Raw genomic sequence first — 23,965 nt, 5'->3', positions numbered from 1 at the left:
CCCCACATCAAGCTCAGTGCTGATAGCTCAGAGCCTGGAGCCTGCCTAGGATTCTGTGTCTTCCTCTCTCTCTCCCACTCCCCCACTTGCACTCTGTCTCTCTCTCTCTCAAAAACAAATAAACATAAAAAAATGTTTTCTTACATGAAAAAATAAAGTGTGGCACATGGAATTAAGCAATTATGAAGGGTTATCAGTTTCTAAAAATATCAAGGACTAGCATATGGGAATAAATAGCTGAGGTAAAGTAGAGAGTAAGAGGATTTTGGACACAACAACCACATTTATCATGAACACAAATTAACCTTACTAAGGCCTATCACTTTGTTCCACTCCTCAACTGATTTTTCACAAAAAATTACTGGTATGCAGACAAGTGACTCAAGCACACCTACCTCACAAATACTCAAATTCATGCCTCTGCAAAATTAGATGCCTTCAGGATCTCCCCCAAAAGTTCTATATCCAGCGATGAACAGCCATGTGGTGTTGAGTGTCATGGGTACCATATTCCTCTTGCTTGAAATACCCCTAATATTCCTTCAAAAATCACATTCAAACCACTTATCCCATGAAGTTTTACTGGAAAAAAATTCCTGTACTATTCCTTCTGTTACTGTTCTTAGCACACTACAATTTACTTCTGAATGGTTTGCTTGCCAAATAGTTGTAAAGAATATTGGGTTTAAGAAAAAGCCTCAAATTAATACAGCTTTTATTGCATCTTTAACATATCACAAATAAGTCTGAAAAATCATCTGGACAACTCAGATCTTATTCATCAGCATTTTGGACTGTTCCTTTTTTTAGAAACAGAGACACCATCCCAAAATTTTCTGATATCCTTGCTTGTAACTGTTGTGGTTTGCTGTGTCAAAGCAGCTGAGTTTGATACAAGTTTGATGTCATTTCCTTCAAGAATTAACTCATCTTTCTGGGTCTCAGATACTGAATAAGCAACACCTGGCCTCATCCGAACCCTGCTGATATATTTTTCATCCCAGGAAATTTCGAATTTCAACGAGAACCATTCTCCTGAATTACAACGTTGATGGGGAAGTGAGCATACACAGACTTCATCTTGTAGTGAAGCCCAGTTTAACACCCTTGATCATGTTCTGTGCATGACTACGGATAGTGCAAACAGTAGCCAGTTCTTTCCTATTTCCCCACCATTTGTCAACTTGGAGCCTCTTCTTTTTCTTTCTAAGGAGACTGAGTTCTACATTGATGTAGTTGACATCCCTTAGCAGGTTTCCTCTGGGGCCTTCACAATAACAGTGTGTCCCTTCAGCAAGATGTCAACATTTTCTGGAATATCAACAGTCTGATTGCTGAGAATGTTCTTCATTCTTGCAGTAGACGGGGTAGAGGGCCCATTTTATATTCTTAATATCGAAAACCACATATATCTCTATCAAAAAATTAATTGCGGGGCGCCTGGGTGGCTTAGTTGGTTAAATGCCCAACTCTCGATTTCAGCTCAAGTCATGATCTCATTGTTCTTGAGTTTAAGCCCCTCATCAGGCTCTGTGCTGACATTGCAGAGCCTGCTTGGGATTCTCTCTCTCCCTCTCTCTCTGCCCCTTCCCTGCTCATGCTTGTGCTCTGTCTGTCTCTCTCTCAAAAATAAATAAGTTAAAAAAATTAATTTCAATATTCCTAAAAGTAGGTAGCCATTAGGGGCGCCTGGGTGATTCAGTCAGTTAAGCATCTGACTCTTGATTTCGGCTCAGGTCCTGATCTCACAGTAGTGAGACTGAGCCCCGAGTCAGGCTCCACGTTGGTTGTGGTGCCTTCTTAAGATTCTCTCTCTCTGTCTTTCTCTTTCACCCCCCACTCTTCCAGTGCCCCTCCCCTGCTCATATTCTCTCTACCTCTCCTTCTTAAAAAAAAAAAAAAAGTAGCCATTATAAGGAATTCAGTTTTCTCAAGTAGATTTCTTTTATTCCATAGGTGTTTATAGGGTAGAATAAATTACTGAAAGAAGAAAGTTAGGAAAGGTAAATTTGTGAAACTTCAATTAACTAATAGGCTATATATAATGTTCCATTGAGTACATTTTATTAAGTGTATGTAGCATCATCATTTCCCTCTCCTTGCAAAAGTATTTTGAATTCACATACCTGGCTAGTGGGAAAGTAAAATGGTGCAGTTGCTTTGGAAAGTAGTCTGGCAGTTTTTTAAAAGGGTAAATATAGAGTTACCAAATGAACCAGCAATTCTAGCACTAAAGTCTATACCCAAGAGAAATGAAAGTATCTGTGTACATAAAAGTCTGTCCATAACTGTTCATAACAGCACTATTCATAACACACAGCAGCATTACATTATTTATAATAGCCAAAGGTATAAACAATATAAGTGTCCATAAATTGATAGAATACAGTGTATCTATCTATACAATGAAATATGATTCAGCAATAAAAAGGAATGAAGGACTGACATATACTACAACATGGATGAAACCTGAAAACTTTATGCTAAGTTAAAGATTGCATTCACAAAAGACCACATATGGTATGGTTGCGTTTACAGAAATGTCTAGAACATGTAAATCTATAGGGACAGAAAGTAAATTGGTGATTGTCTTGAACTGGGGTCCTGGAGGAATGGAAGGTCACCACTAAAGGGTATTAGATTTCTTTTGGGGAGTAATAAAAGGGTTCTAAAGTCAATTGTCATCACAGTTGCTTGACTCTGAATATGTTAAAAAATATTGAATTGGGGCGCCTGGGTGGTTCAGTTGGTTAAGCGTCCAAGTCTTGATTTCGGCTCAGGTGATGATCTTACAGTAGTGAGATCAAGCCCCAAGGAGAGCTGTATGCTAGCCATGGAGGCTGTTTAGGATTCTCTCACCCTCTCCCTCTGCCCCTCCCCAGCTCATGCTCCCTCTCTCTCTCTGTCTCAAAAAATTTTGGATTGCACACTCTAAATGGGTGATTTTTGTGATATATGAATTATATGTGAATAAAGCTATTACAAAAAGAATGTATTCCTTTCAGAACTAGCTTATAAAAAATATTTCTCAAGAACCATGAAATACCTTAAGCAAAAAATAAAAATAAAAATAGCAAGATGAAGTGACATGGTACTAAATAGTATTATTAAATATTTAAGTTTGAAAAGTAGTAAGTAGAGAATATAATGTCAAGAAACATTTTCAAGTCCACAGAGGAAAATACTACAATTTCTCAGCTTGAGAAATACATATTTTTATTGAGTAGTCAAACCAAGGGAATGTTTTTGAGTTATGAATCACTTGTATACACTCTTTCCTATTAAGTAAAACATAGACAAGTAATATCATTCATATTTTGACATATGGAAAATTACTATTAAGTTAAATGTACCTCACAGCACTGTAGTGACCAAAACGTTCCTGGGAGAAGTTAACTTGCTCCAAGTAGACAGCTTAAACTAGGCAAAATGATGCAGGGGCAGAGGATTTGGATTAAGAATCAGAAGACCTATTTTTAAAACTAGCTCTGATTTCTGTGGATTATTTAAACACTTAGCCTCAATTTCTTCTGTAAAATCATGGCGACTCCTAATTGAAAGAGTTGTTGTGAGGATCAAATTATATATCATATGCATATAAGAGAATACTCTACTACTGTAAGGTATAAAAACTATTAATAATCAATAATATTAATTATGTCATATTATTTAAATGTTAGTTATGATTAATCCAATATTACATTATATTACATTAATTAAATTCAATACAAGATTAAGTAGTCATTAAAATAAGTATTAATATAGTATTTATTTATTAATATTAGTTTATTATTATTAAGCACTTGGGGAACCTGGTATCAGAATTCCAATACAGTAATCACCAGGAAGACCAAAGAGATAGAATTTGTATCTGTCTATTCTATCTATCCACCTACCTATCATCTCCAATATCTTTAACTGAAAAAGTTGAAATATTTTGAAGAATTGACTATTCTATTTTGCAAAGAAATTATGGGTATTTAATAGGACATATTATCAAGTTTATAGCGGAATCCATGTATGACTCTTCTATGTTCACTTAATCCTACCAAAATAAAAACCATTATGCTCCACACCTTCAAGAAATAATAAAAAGCAGGACATAGTAAGAAATTTTCTGTTTTTCCGCTTTCTTACAGTATTCATACTCCCATTAAACTTACATTTTTCCCTCTTAAATTGATTTTTGCTTTTTGTATTTTTATAATTTTACATTCTTAGCACAAATATAATACATGCTACAGAAAATATAGAAGATATGGACCAACAAAAAAAAAGAAAACTGAAAATTCTTCCAATAACAGCGTGTTTGTACCTATCTCATACAGCAGCATAGTTGTGCTCTCTTTCATATGTTCAAATAAACATTTTTTTTCTGGTTTTCCTCCCTTCTCTGTCTTGCCTTTAAAAACTTTATTTGTAGTGTAGTGAGTAATATCTCTCTTTCCTACTTGACCTTGAAGGCAGATGTGTAATGCTTTTGTTAAACCTCTAAATTTTCTCATTTAAAAACATGGAAACAAATGAAAAATGGAAGAGGTTTTATCATTGATTTTCTCTTTCTAATCACTATCATTTTCTGTTTATGTGGAACACCTGTTTCTCTACTTTCTTTTGATACCAAATCATTAAAATGTAATAATTTTATTTTAGTACAGAGACATGTTTTTGTAAAAATTTGAAAAAAAAAGAAAAAATATTAAGGAAAATAAGAAATCATTCTTCCTTCCTCATAGACAAATTTAATATATTCTGTATCTTTCCTTGTCATTAAAAAAACACACATAAAGTCACAAATTTTTAAACACCTAGATGTAGGGGCGCCTGGGTGGCTTGGTCGGTTAAGCAGCTCAGGTCATAATCTTGCTGAGTTCCAGCCCCTCGTTGGGCTCTGTGCTGACAGCTTAGAGCCTGGAGCCTGCTTCGGATTCTGTCTCCCTCTCTCTCTGCCCCTCCCCCACTTGCGTTCTGTCTCTGTCTCTGTCTCTCTCAAAAATAACCATAAAAAATGTAAACACGTAAATGTAAAACAGGTGCAATTTCTTTTCCAAGCTACAGAAATCTGGCATGTAGAGAGAATTATCTGCACTAATCGAAGAGGACTTTTCTTAGCTGAGGTCTGTTCTGCCATGCCGCTTCTGCTTTTTTTTAAATTTTTTTTAGTAGATTCAAATGACCCAAACCCTGTTTGGTTGACTAAAAGATGTAGCTACTTTTCAGTTTTGGTTATGATTTGCTTTCCTCTTTGTTTGAAAGTTTTTAGTTCAATTCAAAATAGGTTGTTGTTATTTGGCTGTTGTTGTTTTGTTTTGCTTTGCTTTACCCCTCACAGGCTATATCCAGTTGAAAGAAACTGGCTCATTGATTCGTCCCACCTCTCAAAATAGACTTTGCCGTTGTTCATTTCTCCCTTTAGTGTTACCGAGCTTTCTAGAAAATAAAGATTTAATTCTGGGCACTGCTCTACAACAGCTTTTCAAGACATTTTCGTGACCAATCTTTAAGTAAAGACAGAGTCCTTAGTCATTTCATAAGTGCCTCACTGTTTGAACATTACCTGTAACAAAACAAGGGACTTGGAAACTTGAAATGCAAATGTAAAATTGCAACAGTTTTCAGATCTAGTTCAGGAGAAACTGGAAAGAGAAACAATATGTTGAAATTGGGATACAAAGTAAATGGAACTCATGACCATGAGGATGATGATGGTGATGGTGATAATTTAGGCTTATTTATTTATTTTGAGGAGGAGAGAGGCAGAGAGAGAGTGAGACAGAGAAGAATCCCAAGCTGACTCCACATGGTCAGCACAGATCCCCACTCAGGGTTCGAACCTAAACCGTGAGATTGTGACCAGAGCCAAAACCAAGAGTCAGAGGTTTAACTGACCGAGCCAACCAGGCACCCCCAGAACTCATATTATTTTCTATTTATTCTCATTTCCTTCATTTAGTACATGAAGAAGCGATGATGTAAAACTGTTTTTGAAAAATGTGTGTGTGTGTGTGTATGTGTGTGTGTGTGTGTGTGTGTGTGTGTGTGTGCATCTTAAAGATGTTTAGGTCAAAACTTCATTTCTAGCTCCAAAACTTATTACAACATTCTTCTTTAAGAAGAGAATTTTTTTCATCTGCCCTTTTCCCCACGGCCTGTTTAGATTCTGCGGTTCATAATTTCAATAAATATCCTACCAATATTCTAAACCTTTTGTTCTTCTGTCTTTTTGTAACATTTCTCTGGCAAAAACCTCAATCCCCGGGGAACATAAACATCTACTTTTTCAGTGCCTGTGCCCCAGCTGCCAGTCCTTGGTAGAAAAACTCCAGTACGACAGACTGGTTGCACCAGGATCCCTATCCAACTTCAAGTGGGCCTCCCAACTGCCCTTCGAGCCTCTCTGGTCTGTTTGGTCAATTTACTTTCCCACCCTACACAACACTTTCAGACCTTCTCCATCTTCTTCTACTTTCGTTAGCTCCGTAACTCCCAATCCTTTTGCCCGGGTCCCCAGTCCCGAGGGGACATTTGACAGTGTCTGAAGACAGTTTTGATTGTCACAGCTGGAAGGGCAGGGCTGGGGTAGTGCCGCTCAACATCCTATAATGCACAGGAAAAGCCCACGTAATATGGAAATGTCTGGTCCCAAATGTCAATAATACTGAGGTTGAAAAACTCGACTCTAGCACCTTCGTGTTCAGCAGATGCTATTCTTCGTTTACAGAGAAAACAGCAGCCAACTGTTAAGATCTCCCTCAGCTTGTCTATTTCAAACACAAAATATACACTTGTGCACAGGGTCTCATGTCATTACAACAGAGGGACTCTCTCCTCCTGCCGGAGACTAACCCACCACCTGTGTTTTGGACTTTCAAGCCTCTCACTTTGTCCATAACATTATACTACTTATTATTTGTTTTCTTTTGTGTATTTTGATCTTGCCTTCCATATTCTTCCTTTTGATTTTAAATGCGATAAAGTTTCTTCAACTAAAGAGACCAAACTAACAAAAAACACACAAAAAAGAAAGAAAAAACAAAACAAAAAACAAAAACGCACAAAACAAAAAATAAGACAAAACAAAAAAACAAAAACCAAAACAAAACCAACCAAACAAAGAAACAAACAAAAAACCCAAACCCAAAACCTAAAACCCTCTCTCCCTCCAGGCTCCAGGTACTACCCTGTCCTTCTCTCTCTTTGCAGCCACATTTCCTCAATAGTTGTTAATGACACCAGCTGTCCACAATTCCTCACCTCCCACTCATTGCTCAACCTACTCCAGTCTGGCTTCTAGCCTTGTCACTCCATGAAAACAAGCTCTAATGAAGGTGTCCAATGTCCTCCATATCATAAATTCCTGAGATAATTTCAAATTTTCATTTGACTTCACCTCTCAGTCGCATTCAACAATGTTTATCACTCCCTGCTTTTGGAAACATTCTTCCCTTGATTTCTGTGACACAACAATCTCTTGGTTTTCAACACCTCTGACCAATTCTTCTATTTTGTTTCTTGCTTATTCAGCCTCGTCTTGACCTTTAAATGTAGGCATTTCCTTAAGGCTCAGTTCTGGAACTTCCTATCTTCTTAATTTCACTCTCTTCCTGACTAATGTCATTCAGGATCACTGCTTCATTTAACATACATATGCAAAAAATGTTCAAATTAATACTTCTGGTCCAGGCCTCTCAGAGTTTTAGATCTGTGTATCCAGATCTTCTTTTATCGTATGTCTCAAAACGTGTCAATCTCAACATATCTCTAATTTCATCCGCCTCTTTTCTTAGACCCTGCTCCTTCCAACATTGCCTTTCCAATCTAGGGGAGACTCCTCAGTCCCAAGAGGGGGAAATTCTCAACTCTCTACTACTGAATCTATAAGAGCCTGTTTTTCATTCTCTCCAATGTCAAGGCAGCCAGTTCATAGCACATGATCAAGTCTTTTCTGATTCCTTTCTTGCCTCTCAAGTAACTGATTAAAACACAAAAATGTGTTTAGCATTTATCCCAAGCTTAGATGGCAATAATGGTATTCTACTGCAGTGGTTTTAGTCTTTGGGCCAGATTATTCCTCCTAAAAGATGTTTACGGTCTTTTGTGGTTCTAGGACCTCCAGAAGGATCTCAGTTCCTGTTGATTTCCCAAGCCTGTTTTTGAGGACAAGGGTACTTATTTGGAAGGGGTCCTTCCCTCTGCTCTCATCCAAATTGTTTTGGTACCACTTGTTTGCAATCTTATTTCCATGTGAGAACTAGCTAACTGGACATTAAACCATGACAAACCCCCAAAAAATCCATGCCAGGGGTGATGAAAATCTGATTTGGGATTAGATTTTGCTAGAGATGAAAGTTTCTTTTAGTCAGAACTGGAATATAGTCACTTCCAGAACAGTCACTAGATGTTCCCAGGTTTTAGTTCGTACTGTGAGCCAAACATTTAGGTATTTGAATTTAATTATCTCTCTCTTTTTCTCTCTCTTTCTCTCTCTCTCTCTTTAAAGGTAGTCTCCACACCCAGTGTGGAACCAACATGGGGTTGAACTCATGACCCTGAAATCAAGATGTGAGTTGATATCAAGAGTAGGATGCTTAACTGACTGGGTAAGCTAGGCGCCCCTGATGATCTCTTTTTTTAAAGATTTTAATGCTATTAAAAACACTAACACTAACATAGTCACTGAATTGGTCAAATCATTTACTGGTGGTGGCAACAATGTCACCCCAGATTGTTATAGCAGTTGGGTACTGGAGTACAGGTGACCAAAGATGATAATTTAATTACCTTTCAGTTATTGTATACCATGAACTTCTAGATTATCTTCCTGTAACACCAAGGAGGCTTTCATGATTTTCTGTAACTCCCTACTTCCTGGTTCTAAATTCTTTGATTTTAGAAGATGCTTTTGATTGCAAACAACAGAAAGCATTACTGGTCTCCTTCAGCCAACAATAAAAGGAAGAACGGGATTTATTAGAAAGATAAATAGGGTTTATGGAAACAACATGTGACTATTATTCCCTTATATAAAGTGGTTATGCTGCTAGAGGGAACTGGAATTATTTGCAGACTTGTATTCACAGTTAGAATACCAAGAGCTCCAGGACACCAATTATAAAAATGAAATCTGGGAGTGTCTCGGTGGCTCAGACAGTTAAGCATCTGACTCCTGGTTTCAGCTCAGGCCATGATCTCATCACGGTTCATGAGTTTGAGCCCCACAAAGGGCTCTGTGCTGACAGTGTGGAGCCTCCTTGGGATTCTCTCTCCCTTTATCTCTGCCCCTTCCCCCCACTCTCACACTCACATACACATTCACACACACACACACACACACACACACACACACACACACACACACACACTGTTTCTCTCTCTCTTTCAAAAATAAACATTAAAAAATCTTAAAAAGTGAAATCCAGAAAGAGAAGGCTTAGACATCAAAGGGTTGTAGTACTTTACCAATTCACATCAGCAGTGATTTGGAGAACACATAATTTTAGTGTATATGGCCAAAGATGGAGGAACAGTTTTAGATTAGGCTGAATATAATTATTGATATGAGTTCACCTATTGGAGATTCCTAATTCCTGATACCATGTGATGGAAAGAAGATGGGCTGAGTAACACTAAGCTAGACTTACAGATGAACTTGACACGTCAGAAATGTCTTAGAATAACATAGAGAAAATAACTCAAATGATAGGGAGATTGGAATACTGGACTTGATTTATCATAGGTGTCCTGGTCCTGTTCACCCATCCAATGAATACATTTCTCAAGCAGTCCTAGAAGATATTCCATTTTCTAGGGCTCTGAGACATACATTGTGATTGAAGCTCTGGCATATTACAAAAGAGGAGTAGTGGTTGTTCTTTAGAGGCTGTGGGAGAAGCTGAAATGGAAATGGGTTTTCTGATTTCAGTAGGAACAGTGAGTCTGTAAGGTGGTAGAAGCCAGATAGGTCACTCATCTCTGGAGGAATGGTGGGCCTATTAGTATAATGGCAGCAGCATATGAAATGGGGGTGACTATAGGGATCTTTGCCAGTGACTAATTGATCATAGAATCTTTGGGGTTCAAATATAAGATTAGTCCCTTAAGATCACATTTTTTTTTTCTGCAACCAAAAACTACTGGCCTGGTGAAGAGTTCTTTTCTCTATACTCTATACTTCAGGGTAAATAATATATATCACAATGAAACTAGAAGAGTGAGGAACATTTCCTGGAGTTCAGGCTTGTAACTTGATAGAGTGATGAAAGAGTTGGGATTAATTTCATTTGGAAAAGAAGTGTGTTTTTGTGGTATGAGTAAAATATACATTATGTTAGGAGGAACTGTCTTTTGGGAAGTACAATTTAGGAAGAAGGATATGAGTGAATATTGGTCTGCCAAAGGTGTGCACCATTGTGTACATATTTTCATGTTATTTCTGACTCTCTAGCATTTTACCACATTGTTATTTGGGGCAGTCCCCAATGAATATAGTCTTGGAAAGGATAAGTGCCCCACCTCCCACTAATGACATTGAAGACGTCAGCTCCTCTCTTACCTGCTCTTGGAAGACAAAGCTTAGGCATATGACCTAGCGAATTAGATACTGCTCCCTTGGATTGTAAATGTGAAAATGGACCACATAAATGAAGATAGGATGAATATTCATGTTTGGTTATAGTGGCATGATTCTTGCAGTGTCAGGGGTACTCTGGCCAGATGATTCTTGTCAAAAGACACTTCTTATTACTGCTGATTCTTGGACTTCTGGACTTGCTTGGATTCCTGCTTCGTTTCCAGGTCCTGTGCTCTAGCATCCTTCGATTTGGTGGATTCATGATGCATTTCCTCTCCATTTCCTTGCACTCAGAGAGCCAGAATTCACTTATATAACTTGCATATGTTAGTTGTATCTTAATAGACACAGAACTTAAATGCTCAGTGAACAACAACATCATTTATCCAGTTAAACAAGTCAAAAGTCCAGGGTATATCCTTGACAATCCTATCTATCCAACATCTAATCTACCACTGAATTGTATTGATTTTCTTTCCTAAGTATCCCTTGAGTCTATCTACTTCTCTCCAGCTTTATCACCATCAACATCAACACCCTAGCCTAAGCCACCATTATATCTCACCAGGACTACAACGTTTTTGGTCTACCTTTACTTTTCCTTTTTTCTAACCCACTCTTTCCTAAATGTAAAATCTGATCACGTTATATAATACTCCACTACCCAGCTAATTCCTCTTTCTTTTAGTCCCCTGGGAATGTGTCTTGCTGCTTCTTACCACTAGGTCTCTGCACATGCTGTTCCCTTTCCCTGGAACTCTCTTCTTCTCCTATTGACTTTCCATAGTTAACTCCTACTCATCTTTCACATCTTGTCACATCTCCTTTCTTGGTGATTGCTATCTTAGGCTGCTAGGACATAATTCCATAGCCTGGGTAGCTTAAGCATAGACAGGTATTTATCTCTCACAATTCTGGAAACTGAGAAGTCCAAGATCAAGGTGTTGGCTGATTCAGTTCCTGGTGAGGGCCTCCTTCCTAATTTTCAGACAGCTGAATTTTCATCATGTCCTTAAATGGTTTTTCTTTGATGTACATACATCGGGTTCTCTTCATCTGATCACAAGTTCTATCAGATTAGGGCCCCATTATTAAGACCTCATTTAATCTTAAGTACCTTTGAAAGACCCTATCTCCAAATATAGTCACATTGGCTGACTTCAACAAACGAATTTGGGGGACACAATTCAGTCTGTAGCATTCTTTCCCTGCACCCCAAAATTCATGTTCTTATTGCTTGCAAAACACATTTATTCCATACCAACAGCCCCCAAAGTCTTAACTCATTCCAGAATCATTTCCAAAGTCTAAAGTCTGAAGTCTCACGTAAATATCATCTAAATCAGATATGGGTGAGACACGAGGTATGACTCATCCTGAGGCAGAATTCCTCTCCCGCTGTGAACCTGTGAAACCAGAGAAGTTATGTCCTTCCAAAGTACCGTCAGGACAGGCAAAGGATAGACATTCTCATTCCAAAAGGAGAAAAAGAAGGGAAGGATGATGAATCCCAAGCAATTCCAAAACCTCATAGGGCAAATTCCATTAGATCTTAAAGCTCGAGGGTAATCCTCTCTGGTTTGATTCCCTGCCTTCTGGACCCTAATCAGGGGTCACATCCTCATGTCAGGCAGAGGCGATCTGACTTGTTGAAACTGTGTTAGTGACCCTGATGATCCCTGAATCACCTTTAGGACAATTTTCCCCTTTTTTTGAAGGATAAAGCATGATTGCAGTCAAATGCCTCTATGGTGCCATCCTATAGAATCTAAGAAGTCTGACAGCCTTCCGTCATTCTGTTCCACTTTCTCTGCCCCCTTTGGTCCAAACTGACAGCATCTTTGCTCGTACAATCCCATCTCCATTCCTGGTTTCTGCTGAGATGACTGATGAGATCCACAAGCCACATCTATGATCTCTTTATCAAGTGGTTGCTCAGTCATACCCTTAGCGTTCTCTTCAGAACAAACTTTTTCACTTCTTTGCAATATGAGTAGGCTTACAATGTGCCAAATCTCCAAGTTCTGGTTCTGTTATACCTAACAATGCCTTCTTCAATTAATCTCTCTCCTCTTGAATTTTACTAAAGCAGTAAGGAGGACCCAAGCTGCACCTTCAATACTTTGCTCAGAAATAGCCTCCACTGATGTCCAATTTTACTGCTCACAAAACACTAGAACATAATTCAGCTAAGTTCTTTGCCACTACATAAAGACCACCTTTCTTTCAATTTCCAGAAACCTATTTTCCTCATTTCCCTCTCAAACCTCAGCAGTCTGGTGGAGGAGGTTTGAGAATTTGCATTTCTAACTTTGAGAATCACTACTATAAGCTATGAAAGTGCATCTCAAACTTTAAGGTGCATGCAAATCCCAGGTCATCTTGCTAAATGTAGAGTCTGATTCTATAGGTCTAGGCGAGGCTGGGGAGTTTGCAGTTCTAACAAACTACCAGGTAAGTAGCAAACTGCTTCCAGGTGAGTTCAGTTTGTATCATCTGGAAGCTTGTTAAGAAAATCCCCATTTTGGGAATGCCAGCTGGTGCAGCCACTCTGGAAAACAGTATGGAGGTTCCTCAAAAAACTAAAAATAGAACTACCCTACAACCTGGCAATTGCACTACTAGGCATTTATCCAAGGGATACAGGTGTGCTGTTTCGAAGGGACACATGCACCCCCATGTTTATAGCAGCACTATCAACAATAGCCAAAGGATGGAAAGAGCCCAAATGTCCATCGATGGATGAATGGATAAAGAAGATGTGGTATATATATACAATGGAGTATTACTCGGCAATCGAAAAGAATGAAATCTTGCCATTCGAAACTATGTGGATGGAACTGGAGGGTATTATGCTAAGTGAAATTAGTCGGAGAAAGACAAAAATCATATGAATTCACTCATATGAGGACTTTAAGAGACAAAACAGATGAACATAAGGGAAGGGAAACAAAAATAATATAAAAACAGGGAGGGGGACAAAACATAAGAGATTCACAAATATGGAGAACAAACTGAGGGTTACGGGAGGGGTTGTGGGAGGGGGGATGGGCTAAATGGGCAATGGGCACTAAGGAATCTACTCCTGAAATCATTGTTGCACTATACGCTAATTTGGATGTAAATTCAAAAAAAATAAAATATAAAAATAAATCATCAAATTAAAAAAAACATTGAAAAAAATTTTAAAAAAAGAAAAGAAAATCTCCATTTGATCCCCAGCCCTCCAAATCTGAATCTGCATTTTACAATGCATGTTAACATGATTTGTATCAATATTTGAGAAGCACTGTTTTAGGTGCTTGTATCACAAGGGAATTTAGGGAAACTGGAGTATATACTAGGCTGGACTCACAGAAAACTATTTTCCTATTTCCATTTTATGGCTGAGAAACTAAAAATTAGTGTAGGTAAATCACTTATTTAAGGTTACACAGCTAGTGTAAGTACTAGTACTTTGCCCCAAGTACAGTGTTATTTTTCATTAAGTCACATTTTCAGGCCTTTCTAACTATTAAAAAATATGGATTTAGAAACTGTATTACCTAAGAGGGAATCATTTCAATCAAATAATTTCACGTAATTTGTCAGCTTGCCCCTTCAAATTCTCCAAAAAACAGCTTTCACCCTATCATCAACATGCTCTTCTAAGATGTTCTTTTCTGTATGCTTTACTTTTTTTTGACATTTGAAACATGGCTAGAAGTCAAAATAAAGAAAGATCTGCATAACCAAGGTGGGAACAAGATCAAAATGCCAACGTTTATACAACTTACTCATAGATCAATAGTCTCTTACCTAGAAAAGCTCCTAGAGCTCTCCCTGAGAGTTGGAACACTCTGGAACAGGTCCTAGAAGTATGGAAGTTTCTTTCATTCCTTCATCTCTCCCCAAATGTAAAGCATATAAAAAGGAGCATTTGATAGGGGAAGAGTTCCTGTCACAGGCAAATAAAATGACAGAGGTGAAAAAATTCTTGGGCCTTTCTTAATAGAAAGGAGACCATAGCCATAAAAGAAGAAAGAAGAAGAAGTGGGGGGTGGGGAGGAGGAGGAGGAAGGAGGAAGAGGGGAAGGGAAGTAGGGGGTAGGGGTCAGGGAGGAGGAGGGGAAGGGGAAGGAGGAGAAAGAACTCCAGAGTCTCAGCAACACACAGTCCTCTGCACCACAGCAGATCACACAGTTACCATTGCTTTATGCTGGAGTGGAATTTCATTTTAAAATAATGATGATTGAACATCATTTAAGAAAAAGCAAAGTTATATTTAGAGTACTTTGTTGCAGAAAGCTATAAGATATGCAATGTTATTCAGAAAGATTTCTAGAAAGAGATTTAAGTGAGTAAATCTTCAACATTTCAGGGAGACACATCCTCTAAGGGGTGCTGATAGATTTCATTACATTTTCTTTCCGTTATCTCTCTATTGTAGTGTTTTAGAGTATGGAAAAGACGTATCCACTTGCATTTCACTTACCTGGATTCAACTATATGTATCCAGGCCAAAGGAAGAGAAAAAGAGAAAGGAAAGAAAAGAAGAAGAAGAAAAAAATCTTGGTGGGTTTTCTACCAGCCATTCATTCAGTGAGCATATATTTTGGCAGCAGCAGGGGAGGGAAGACAGGCTTATGTTGCTACTTCAAACTCAGATACTCTCAGAGCTCTTATTATGCCAGTATCTTGCTTTGTGATTGTAGTGTCCAGAGGCATGTATCTTTTATGCCCCATTACTGACAAAATATTTTAGCTGTTGAACAACTGAGAAAATATTAAACTCTTCAAATGCTGGAGTAAAACCTGATTGTATTATACTTATTGAGAGATACTGTATTGGTATCTCTATTGAGAGATGGTGAGTAGTGTCAAATAAAAAACAAATCTGGATTAGTAAGGACTTAATTTGAAAGGATTATTGTGAAATGGAGAAGGCAAGCATCTCAAGAGGGAGGCAGAAAGGATCCGTTTATTTTATAGAGAGGAATAAGCAAGGCTGGAAAGAATTAGGTAAGGGAGAAGTGGATGAGGGGCATGACCTGATGGTGGTTCAGAGAAAGTTTTACCCTGAGAACAGCCTGTTTGAGGTGGGTTGTGTGCTGGCTCAGGATGAGAGTGAGTTCAGGAACCTTGGGGAAGAGGAGGAAATGGAAGGGTAAAGAAGGAGTCTTCCCCATGAGACTTAAATAAGAATTACAGATGGCCTCCCAGTTACCTAAAGTGAGTCCAGACAATGTCCCTCCAAATTCCCACTCTTTGCTTCATAAATGATCAGCAGAACTGCTCCTCTCCACTGATCAATGTGAACAAAATGCTTCTTAACCAAGCTTTGTCTATGTTCTAGCACCTGGTCTATATTAGATGCTCAGTATGTTCTTGTTGGGTGAATGAAAGATGTTTCTATTATTCTCTCACTATAGAATAATACTGTTATAATATAATATAATAATTATTATTGTACCTAAAAGAGTTACTTTATCCTATTGTCCTCCTTTGCATATTGTATATTGTTTTGATCAGCCATTCCTTGTAATTTAGGTTTGTGAAAACTGAAAGAAGTGTCTTGAGAATCATTTTACAATATTCTGCATAAGATAAATCTATGTACATGGAATACCATCACTTATTAATCAATAATACCTAGTATTTATTAATGCTTATTATATTTAAACTCATTATATACAATATTTTTTAGTCTTCAAAATAATCTCATGAGTAAACTGTGATTGTATAGGAATAGTTTTAGACAATTTCTGTATAAACAAAGGATAGGGTAATCAAAATATGTAACTTCTATTGTAATCATGAATATTCCTGTAGCATAGGAAAAAAATAGATTCCAATGTAAAACTGCTATCTTTATGTCTTGCAGTAATTTTTGCATAATACTTCTGAAATATATAAATTATGAAAACATGGTATGGTAAAAGGAATTTGGGAGATAATTCTTGCTTATGGAAGCCTACCCCAAATTTACTACCATTGTAGTATATAATGGTTTTTCCTCTAGTTATAAGTATAGATATTTTTGTGGGTAAAAAGAAAAACATAAAATAGGAAGTTATTTGCATTAGACACAATTTATACAGCATAAACTCATCTCTATAAATCATAGAAAATGATGACAGAGAATGGTGTAAGCCAAAAATATTAAGCATGAATTAGGGACTTATCAGATAACTCTACATTAAGATCACTTTGTCTTAGCAGCAGACCCAGAGCACAGAATAGATGGGTGTAGATGCCTCATACAGAGGATGTTGGTGCTGGGTCCTTTGGCTGGGTCATCACTTAATTCATAGTCAGTTGAGTGGATAAAATAATTGAACAAGCCTCTCAAATATGGAGCAGCTTCACAGACTTTAACCACTTCCAAAATTCTTGGACTCAAATCTGTTGGAAGCTGTTGGATTATGATGGTAGGAGTAGGGGTGGGTTGGCAACTCCTTCCTCCTTCCAAGGAAGTTTGGCGCTTCATCCTCCTCTCCCTTCCCTCCTTCCTAATGCCTTTGTGTACTCAATAAATGGGCGGGGTTTGGGGAGGATGAGGGGCAATTAAGAAGAAAAAGGCTCTCTTATCCTTTGTTCTTTACCCTCTATTGCCCTGAGGTGGAACCTTAATTATAGCTTTGAAATTAAAAGCTAGCTTGTTTAGATTAATAGAAAAGGAACTGTACTTTCAAGACTGCCAAACTTGTGTGTTATTCTTGAATTCTTTCCAGAATCCAGCCTCCTCTAAATCTTCTTTTTCAGAATTTTTTTGATATGAGGTAGTAACGGTTATCAGAATTAATCCAGGCAGTTGTTGGAGGGCAATTTTTTCTTAAGCCAGTTCTATGTGTCAGCCACCACTGTTCAAGGCACTGAAGATGTGTGGGTGAACAAAGTTCTTATCTTCATGGAGCCTAATTCTAATGATGGAGATTAAGAGATAATCAACAAAAACATATTATGATTTCAAGTAGCACTATGTGCTCTGAAAAGAAATAAAGTAATATAAAACATAAGAAATGAAATGTGTGTGTGTGTGTCCTTTCTGATGAGGTGATACTGGAGGAGAGGTTTCCATGAAATGAGAGAGCACGACAAGTGATAAATTGCAGAAAGAGCTGCCCAGGTAAAGTGTAGAGCAACTTTCAAGGCTTTGAGAAACATGTGCTCGACAGGGGACCAGTGTAATTGAAGAAGACTTAAGGTATGAGTGAGAGAAAAAAATGAAATCTGAAGAGTGGCCTGGGGCCAGGTGATGTAGAATCCAGCAGGTTATGGGTTAGAAATCTGGGCTTTACATTAAGTGTGATTGGAATCCTTTGAAGAGTTTTTGTGAAAAGAGTGATGTGATCAGATTTACACTAGTAAAAGAAGTCCTTCTGGCAGAAGAAAAATTACACCAGGTAGAAACTTAGATCTATGTAAAGAAACAAAGAACACTGGAAATGATAACTAGGTGGCTACATATAAAAAAACTTCATTTTCTTTACATTTAAGAATTTGAAAAAATTGCTTAAAGCAAAAATAACTTTGGAGTTTATAATAAACATATAAGAAAAATATGCATAAACAATAGCACAAAAACAGGGATAGGAAAAATGAAAATGTGCTACTATAAGATTATTATATTATATGTGAAGTGGTAAAATGGTAATTGAATGTAAACTGATTATTTAAAAATGTATACTATTAGCCATAAACAACCACTAAAATAACAAAACAAAAAGTTATAGCTAATAAGTAACAAATGAGATAAAATGGAACCACAAAAAACCTAATTAATTCAGAAGAGAAAGGGAACAATCTTGTAAATGTGAAAGACAGAAAACAAATAGCAATATGGTAGATTAAACCCAACACATCAATAATCATTAAATGTAAATGGTCTAATTATTCCAATTTAAAGGCAGAGGTTACCGGGTAAAAAGGCAAGACCCAGTTACACATGGCTTATAAAAAACCCACTTTAAATATAAAGACACAAATAGGTTGAACATAAAAGGATGGAAAAAGATAAATCATGCTAAGGCTAATCAAAAGAAAGTTAGACTGACTATATTATTTCAGATAGATTTCAGAGCCAGAAGTATTATGAAGAACAAAGAAGTGTTAATTCATCAAGAGGACATAACAATCCTCAATGTTTATGTATCTAGTCACAAAACTTCAAAATACATAAAACAAAAACTGATAGTACTGCAATGCAAAATAGACAAATCCACAATTATATTCAGAGATATTTTAACTCCTCTTTCATTAGCTAATAGAAAGAAATAGAGAATTAGAAAATATGTAGAAGACCAGAACAGCACTGTATCAACTTGCCTGACTGACATGTGCATGTGTATAACATTCCAGTAGACAACGGCACATACATTCTTTTCAAGTGTACAGAGAATATTTACTAAGATTGGTCATATTCTGTGTGATGAAACAAATGAATTCAATAAATTTAAAAGAATTCGAATTATACAGAGTATGTTTTCTGACCACAGTAGAGCTAGGTAAGAAGCAAAAACAGAAAGATACTGTGAAAATCCCTAAATATTCGGAAAGAAAGTAATACTCTTCTACATAAACTATGGATCAAAGAAGAAATCAAAAAAGAAAATAGAAAGTATTTTGAATTGAATGAAAATTAAAATATCAAGTAAAAATTGTGGAATGTATCCAATCTAGTAATTAGGGGAAGATTTCTAGTATACAACATTTATATTAGACAAAAGAAAGGTCTTGAATCAATGACGTCAGCTAACAGTAAATGAAACACTAAGTAGAAGAAAGAAAATAATAAAGATTAGAGTGGAAATCAATGAATTAGAAAACAGAGAATCAATAGAGAAGATCAATGGTATCAAAGTTACTTTTTGAGATAAAAAAAATTGATAAACCTCCCGCTAGACTGATTAAGGTAATAATAGAAGATCTAAACTCCAGTAGTATGAGAACTGATACCACCATAGATTCTATATATAGAACTTTATAAAAATACAGTTGACTATTTAGATGAAATGTTTAAATTCCCTGAAAGACACAAACTACCAAAGTTCACTGAAGAAAAAAGAGACAACCTCAATATTCCTAAATTTCCTTTCAAAATGAATTTGTAGTTTAAAATTTCCCTTAAGGAAAATTACTGGCCCAGATGTCTTTACTGATTAATTATATACTTGAGGAAGCAATAATGTAAATTCCACACAAATTGTTTTAGAAAACTGGAGGGGAAGGAATAGTTCCTAAATTATTCAATGAGGCTAATATTATTCTGGAACCAAGAGCAAAGATATTACAAGATAAGAAAACTATAGATTAATATCCATCATGAAAAAAGATGAAAATATTCTTAGGAAAATTTTAGCCAATTTGATCATACAAATATATAAAAATGAAAATACATTATGGCCAAGTGGTGTTCATTCCTTAACATTTGAAAACTAATGAATGCATTTCAACATATTAATAGACTGTTTTAGTTGGCTTATACTGCTATAACAAAATACCATAGACTGCATGGCTTACACAACAGAAATTTATTTCTCACAGTTCAAGAGGATAGGAAGTTCAAGATCAAGGTGCCAGTCAATTCAGTTTCCGGTAAGGACCTTCTTCCTGGGTTGGGGATAGTGCCTTCTCTCTGTGTCCTTATGTGGCAAAAAGAGAGAGGTCTGTTATCTGTTATCTCTTCCTCTTATAAGGGCACCAGTCCTACCAAATTAGGGCCCCACTCTTAGGACCTCATTTAACCTTCATGATCTCTTTACAGGCTCTAACTCCAACTACAGTCATGTTGTGATGGGGGAAGGGCTTCAACATATAAATTTTGAGGGGACACAAACATCCAGTTCATAACACAGATGAAAAAGAAAAAAAAGTATATGATCATCCCAACTGATGCGGAAAAGCATTTCACAAAATTCAACATCCATTCCTGGTTAAAAAAAGAAAAAAAAATCTCAGCAAAATGATGAAAGGCTGCTTGCATTCCCCCCAAAACTCAAGGATTTTTGCTTTTACCACTCATTTCTATTCAACATTCTACTAGAGGTTCTAACCAGACAATAAGGCAAGAAAAACAAAAGTTATCCAGATTGGAAAGGAAGAATAACTCTATTCACAGATAACATGATCATCATGTAAAAAAATCTTATGAAATCTACAAAAAAAGATACTGAGAGTAATAAGCGAGCTTAGCAAAATTACAGAATATGAGATTGATATAAAAATCAATGTACTTCTATACATTAGGAGATAATAATCAGAAATTGACATTAGATAATACCATTGATAATAGCATCAAAAATATGAATTACTTAGGGATAAATCTGGCAAGATTAAGGAATTACAAAAGGGACAAAGATAAAGAAACTTTTGGGAGAAATGGTTATGTTCATCACCTTTATTGTGATGATATTTTGAGTGCATACGCGTGTTAAAACTTATCACATTGTTCATTTTAACTAATACAGTTTATTGTATGCCAATTGTGCTTCAATATAGGGATTAAAATATACTTTATCTTATTATTAAAGTTTTTAATGTTTATTTATTTATTTCTGAGAGAGAGAGAGAGAGAGAGAGAGAGAGAGAGAGAGAGAGAGAGAGACAGAGACAGAGAAAGAGGGAGACAGATAATCCTAGGCAGGCTCTGCACTGTCATCGCAGAGCCTGAACCTGATACAGGGCTCGAACCCACAGACTGTGAGATCCTGACCTGAGCCGAAATTGAGTCCGACGCTCAACTGACTGAGCCACCCAGGCACCCCTAAAATATATTTTAATAAAGCTCTGATACATGTACTTTTGTTCCTTCTGGGTAAAGTAAGTTGTTCTACCTGAATGTTAAATAGTAGGCAGAGTTATATTTTTAACAATTTTTTCACTGAAACGTTAAACATGATCTATTACTTCATTTTACATCTATCATGACCATTTTGTTGTATGTGCTTCTCCTATTTGAAGAGATGATTTCACTTTCAATTTTGGTTTTAAATAATCTAATAGATCAGTGGAATAAATATGATACATTTACTCTGTTATATCACACAATTCTTTTTTTTTTGTAATATCACATAATTCTTAAAAAGAATTAATTAGGGCTATAATTATAGACCTGGAAGAATATCTATACTATAATCTTGCAAAAAAAGAAAATTTGAGGGTGATATAATAGAATCCTATTTTCTAGAGCAACAAACAACAAACCCTTATGCATAATAAATTAGTGTATATGTGATCATAGAGAAGGCTGTGGAAAGATTCATATCAACTGTCAGCATACATTGCTGTTGATGGGAATGAAAAAGTATAATTTTTTCATCATTTCACTGCTTACAATGAATATTGCTTCTATAAGAATAATAAGTTACAGAATCAAAAAAACAATTTGATAATTTTTCTGTCATGGAACCTATTGATTTTTAGGTAAATCGGCTTGAATTATTACTTAAAAACATTTTAATTATGAATACCATAATTTAATTCAGTACCTAATAACATAAGTTAAAAATATTTTAATGTTTATTTATTATTTTTGAGAGAGAGAGAGAGAGCAAGAGAGAGCAGGGGAAGGGCAGAGAGAGAGAGGGACACACAGAATTCAAAGCAGACTCCAGGCTCTGAGCTGTCAGGCCAGAGCCTGACACGGGGCTTGAACCCACGAGCTGCAAGATCATGACCTGAGCCAAAGTCAGATGCTTAACCGACTGAGCCACCCAGGCACCCCACCTAATAACATAAATTTTTTAATATTTATCTTAGTAATATATTCCTCTTGTCCTACCCATACACATAAGCTACAGACATGATTTTAGACATGTTGAATTTCCTCTTAAGCTTATTTTTGAAAATTAAATGAAATATAATCCATACTAAATCCATACTTAGAAAACGGACTGATACTTAGTCAATATATAGTAAGTGTCAATTATTACTAAATGATACAACTGTTTTTTGTTTTATAAGACTTAGTATCAAGTTGCTACAGATTATGTTTTCCAAAGATGGTTTAAATAATATTTCCTAATGCATATGCTTTTCTCTATTGCTACATCCAGAAGTAGAGTCTATTTCTCTGTCCCCTTGAATCTGAATTGGCCTTGTAATTGCAGGTTAAAGTGGAAGTAAGATGATGCACCAGTTCTGGGCAGAACGTTAATTAATCTGCAGCTTCCATTTTTTGTCTTTGGAATGCTTGTTTTTGGGACACCTTCTTGGAAATTAGCTGCCATTCTGTGAGAAGCTGAAGGCATGGAGAAGACCACATGAAGACAATCCCATTGACAGCTCCCCCTGCGTTCCCAGTTGGCATCCACCCATCATGGCTAACTGGGTTGAACCTTCAGCTGCCTCTAGACCCAGTTACCAACTGAGTGCAATTACATAAAACACTTCAAGTGAGAATCACTCGCCTGAGCCCAGGTAACCCCTGGAACTATGAGAGATAATGATAAATTGTTTTAAACCATTTAACATCGATCGTAGTAAAATTTTCTTATCACATATTACTAAATATACCTTTGCATTTTTAATACAGTGTACGGTTTTAAAATGCTTAAAATCATGATAGTGAAGCCTGTGAAATATTTATTTAAAAGTTAAATTATTGCAATCTTTAAAGGTGCTGTCTCATGGACCAGTTTTGAACTAACTATTCAACTTGGCCTAGGCTGGTGTTATTTTAAATTAGCATAATGTCTGTAAGAGAACAGACCTTTTTCCTTTTACATATGCTCATTTCTCAGTTTACAAATATGTACAACTTTTATCTTTTTAGTACAACTTGTGGATCCACTAGGAATTATGTTACCTTCAAATACACTTTCTGAAAGTCACCAGTTACTAGGAGGTTTTTAATAAAAGTAATTTGAGACTGAGTGGGTTGAAGTCATCCTTCAACTTCTCTTTAATGTAACTGATTTGTGAATTTATAATTCTTACTTTAAGAAGACAGATTTCATTTTATAAATGTGTGCGTATCATAGATCTTGTAGCTCAAAGGGAATATAATTATTATCTAAGGCTTAAGAAGGTAGCAGAGTGTGTGGAACAGGGCCCTGGACTAGCACTCAGAAAAACTGGCTTCTTTTCCAGTTGGACTAGATTTGGTCATTTCACCTCATTTTCTTCCTTTGTATTCAGATATTGGCTCCTCTTTGTCTTTTTTAAATTTTTTAAAATCTTTATTTTTGAGAGAGAGACAGAGTGGGGGAGAGAGAGAGAGAGAGAGAGAGAGGGAAGAAAGAACCCAAAACAGGCTCCAGGCTCTGAGCTGTCAGCACAAGAGCCTGACGTGGGGCTCAAACTCACGAAAGCAAGTTCATGACCTGAGCCAAAGTCTGATGCTTAACGGACTGAGCCACCCAGGTGCCCCCATTAGCTCTTCTTTAAGGTTCTTTCCAGTGGAATTGGTGGCAA

The 23,965-nt window shown here is 36.6% G+C and overlaps 1 pseudogene; it reads right to left on the bottom strand.

Annotated features, from left to right (window-relative positions):
- Nucleotides 1–658: 658 nt before the first annotated feature.
- Nucleotides 659–1,351, bottom strand: LOC106968318 (60S ribosomal protein L9-like; annotated as a pseudogene).
- Nucleotides 1,352–23,965: the final 22,614 nt, after the last annotated feature.

This window comes from Acinonyx jubatus, chromosome B2, assembly GCF_027475565.1.
Source record: "Acinonyx jubatus isolate Ajub_Pintada_27869175 chromosome B2, VMU_Ajub_asm_v1.0, whole genome shotgun sequence".
NCBI lineage: Eukaryota > Metazoa > Chordata > Mammalia > Carnivora > Felidae > Acinonyx > Acinonyx jubatus.
This window is presented reverse-complemented; position numbering and strand designations above follow the sequence as displayed.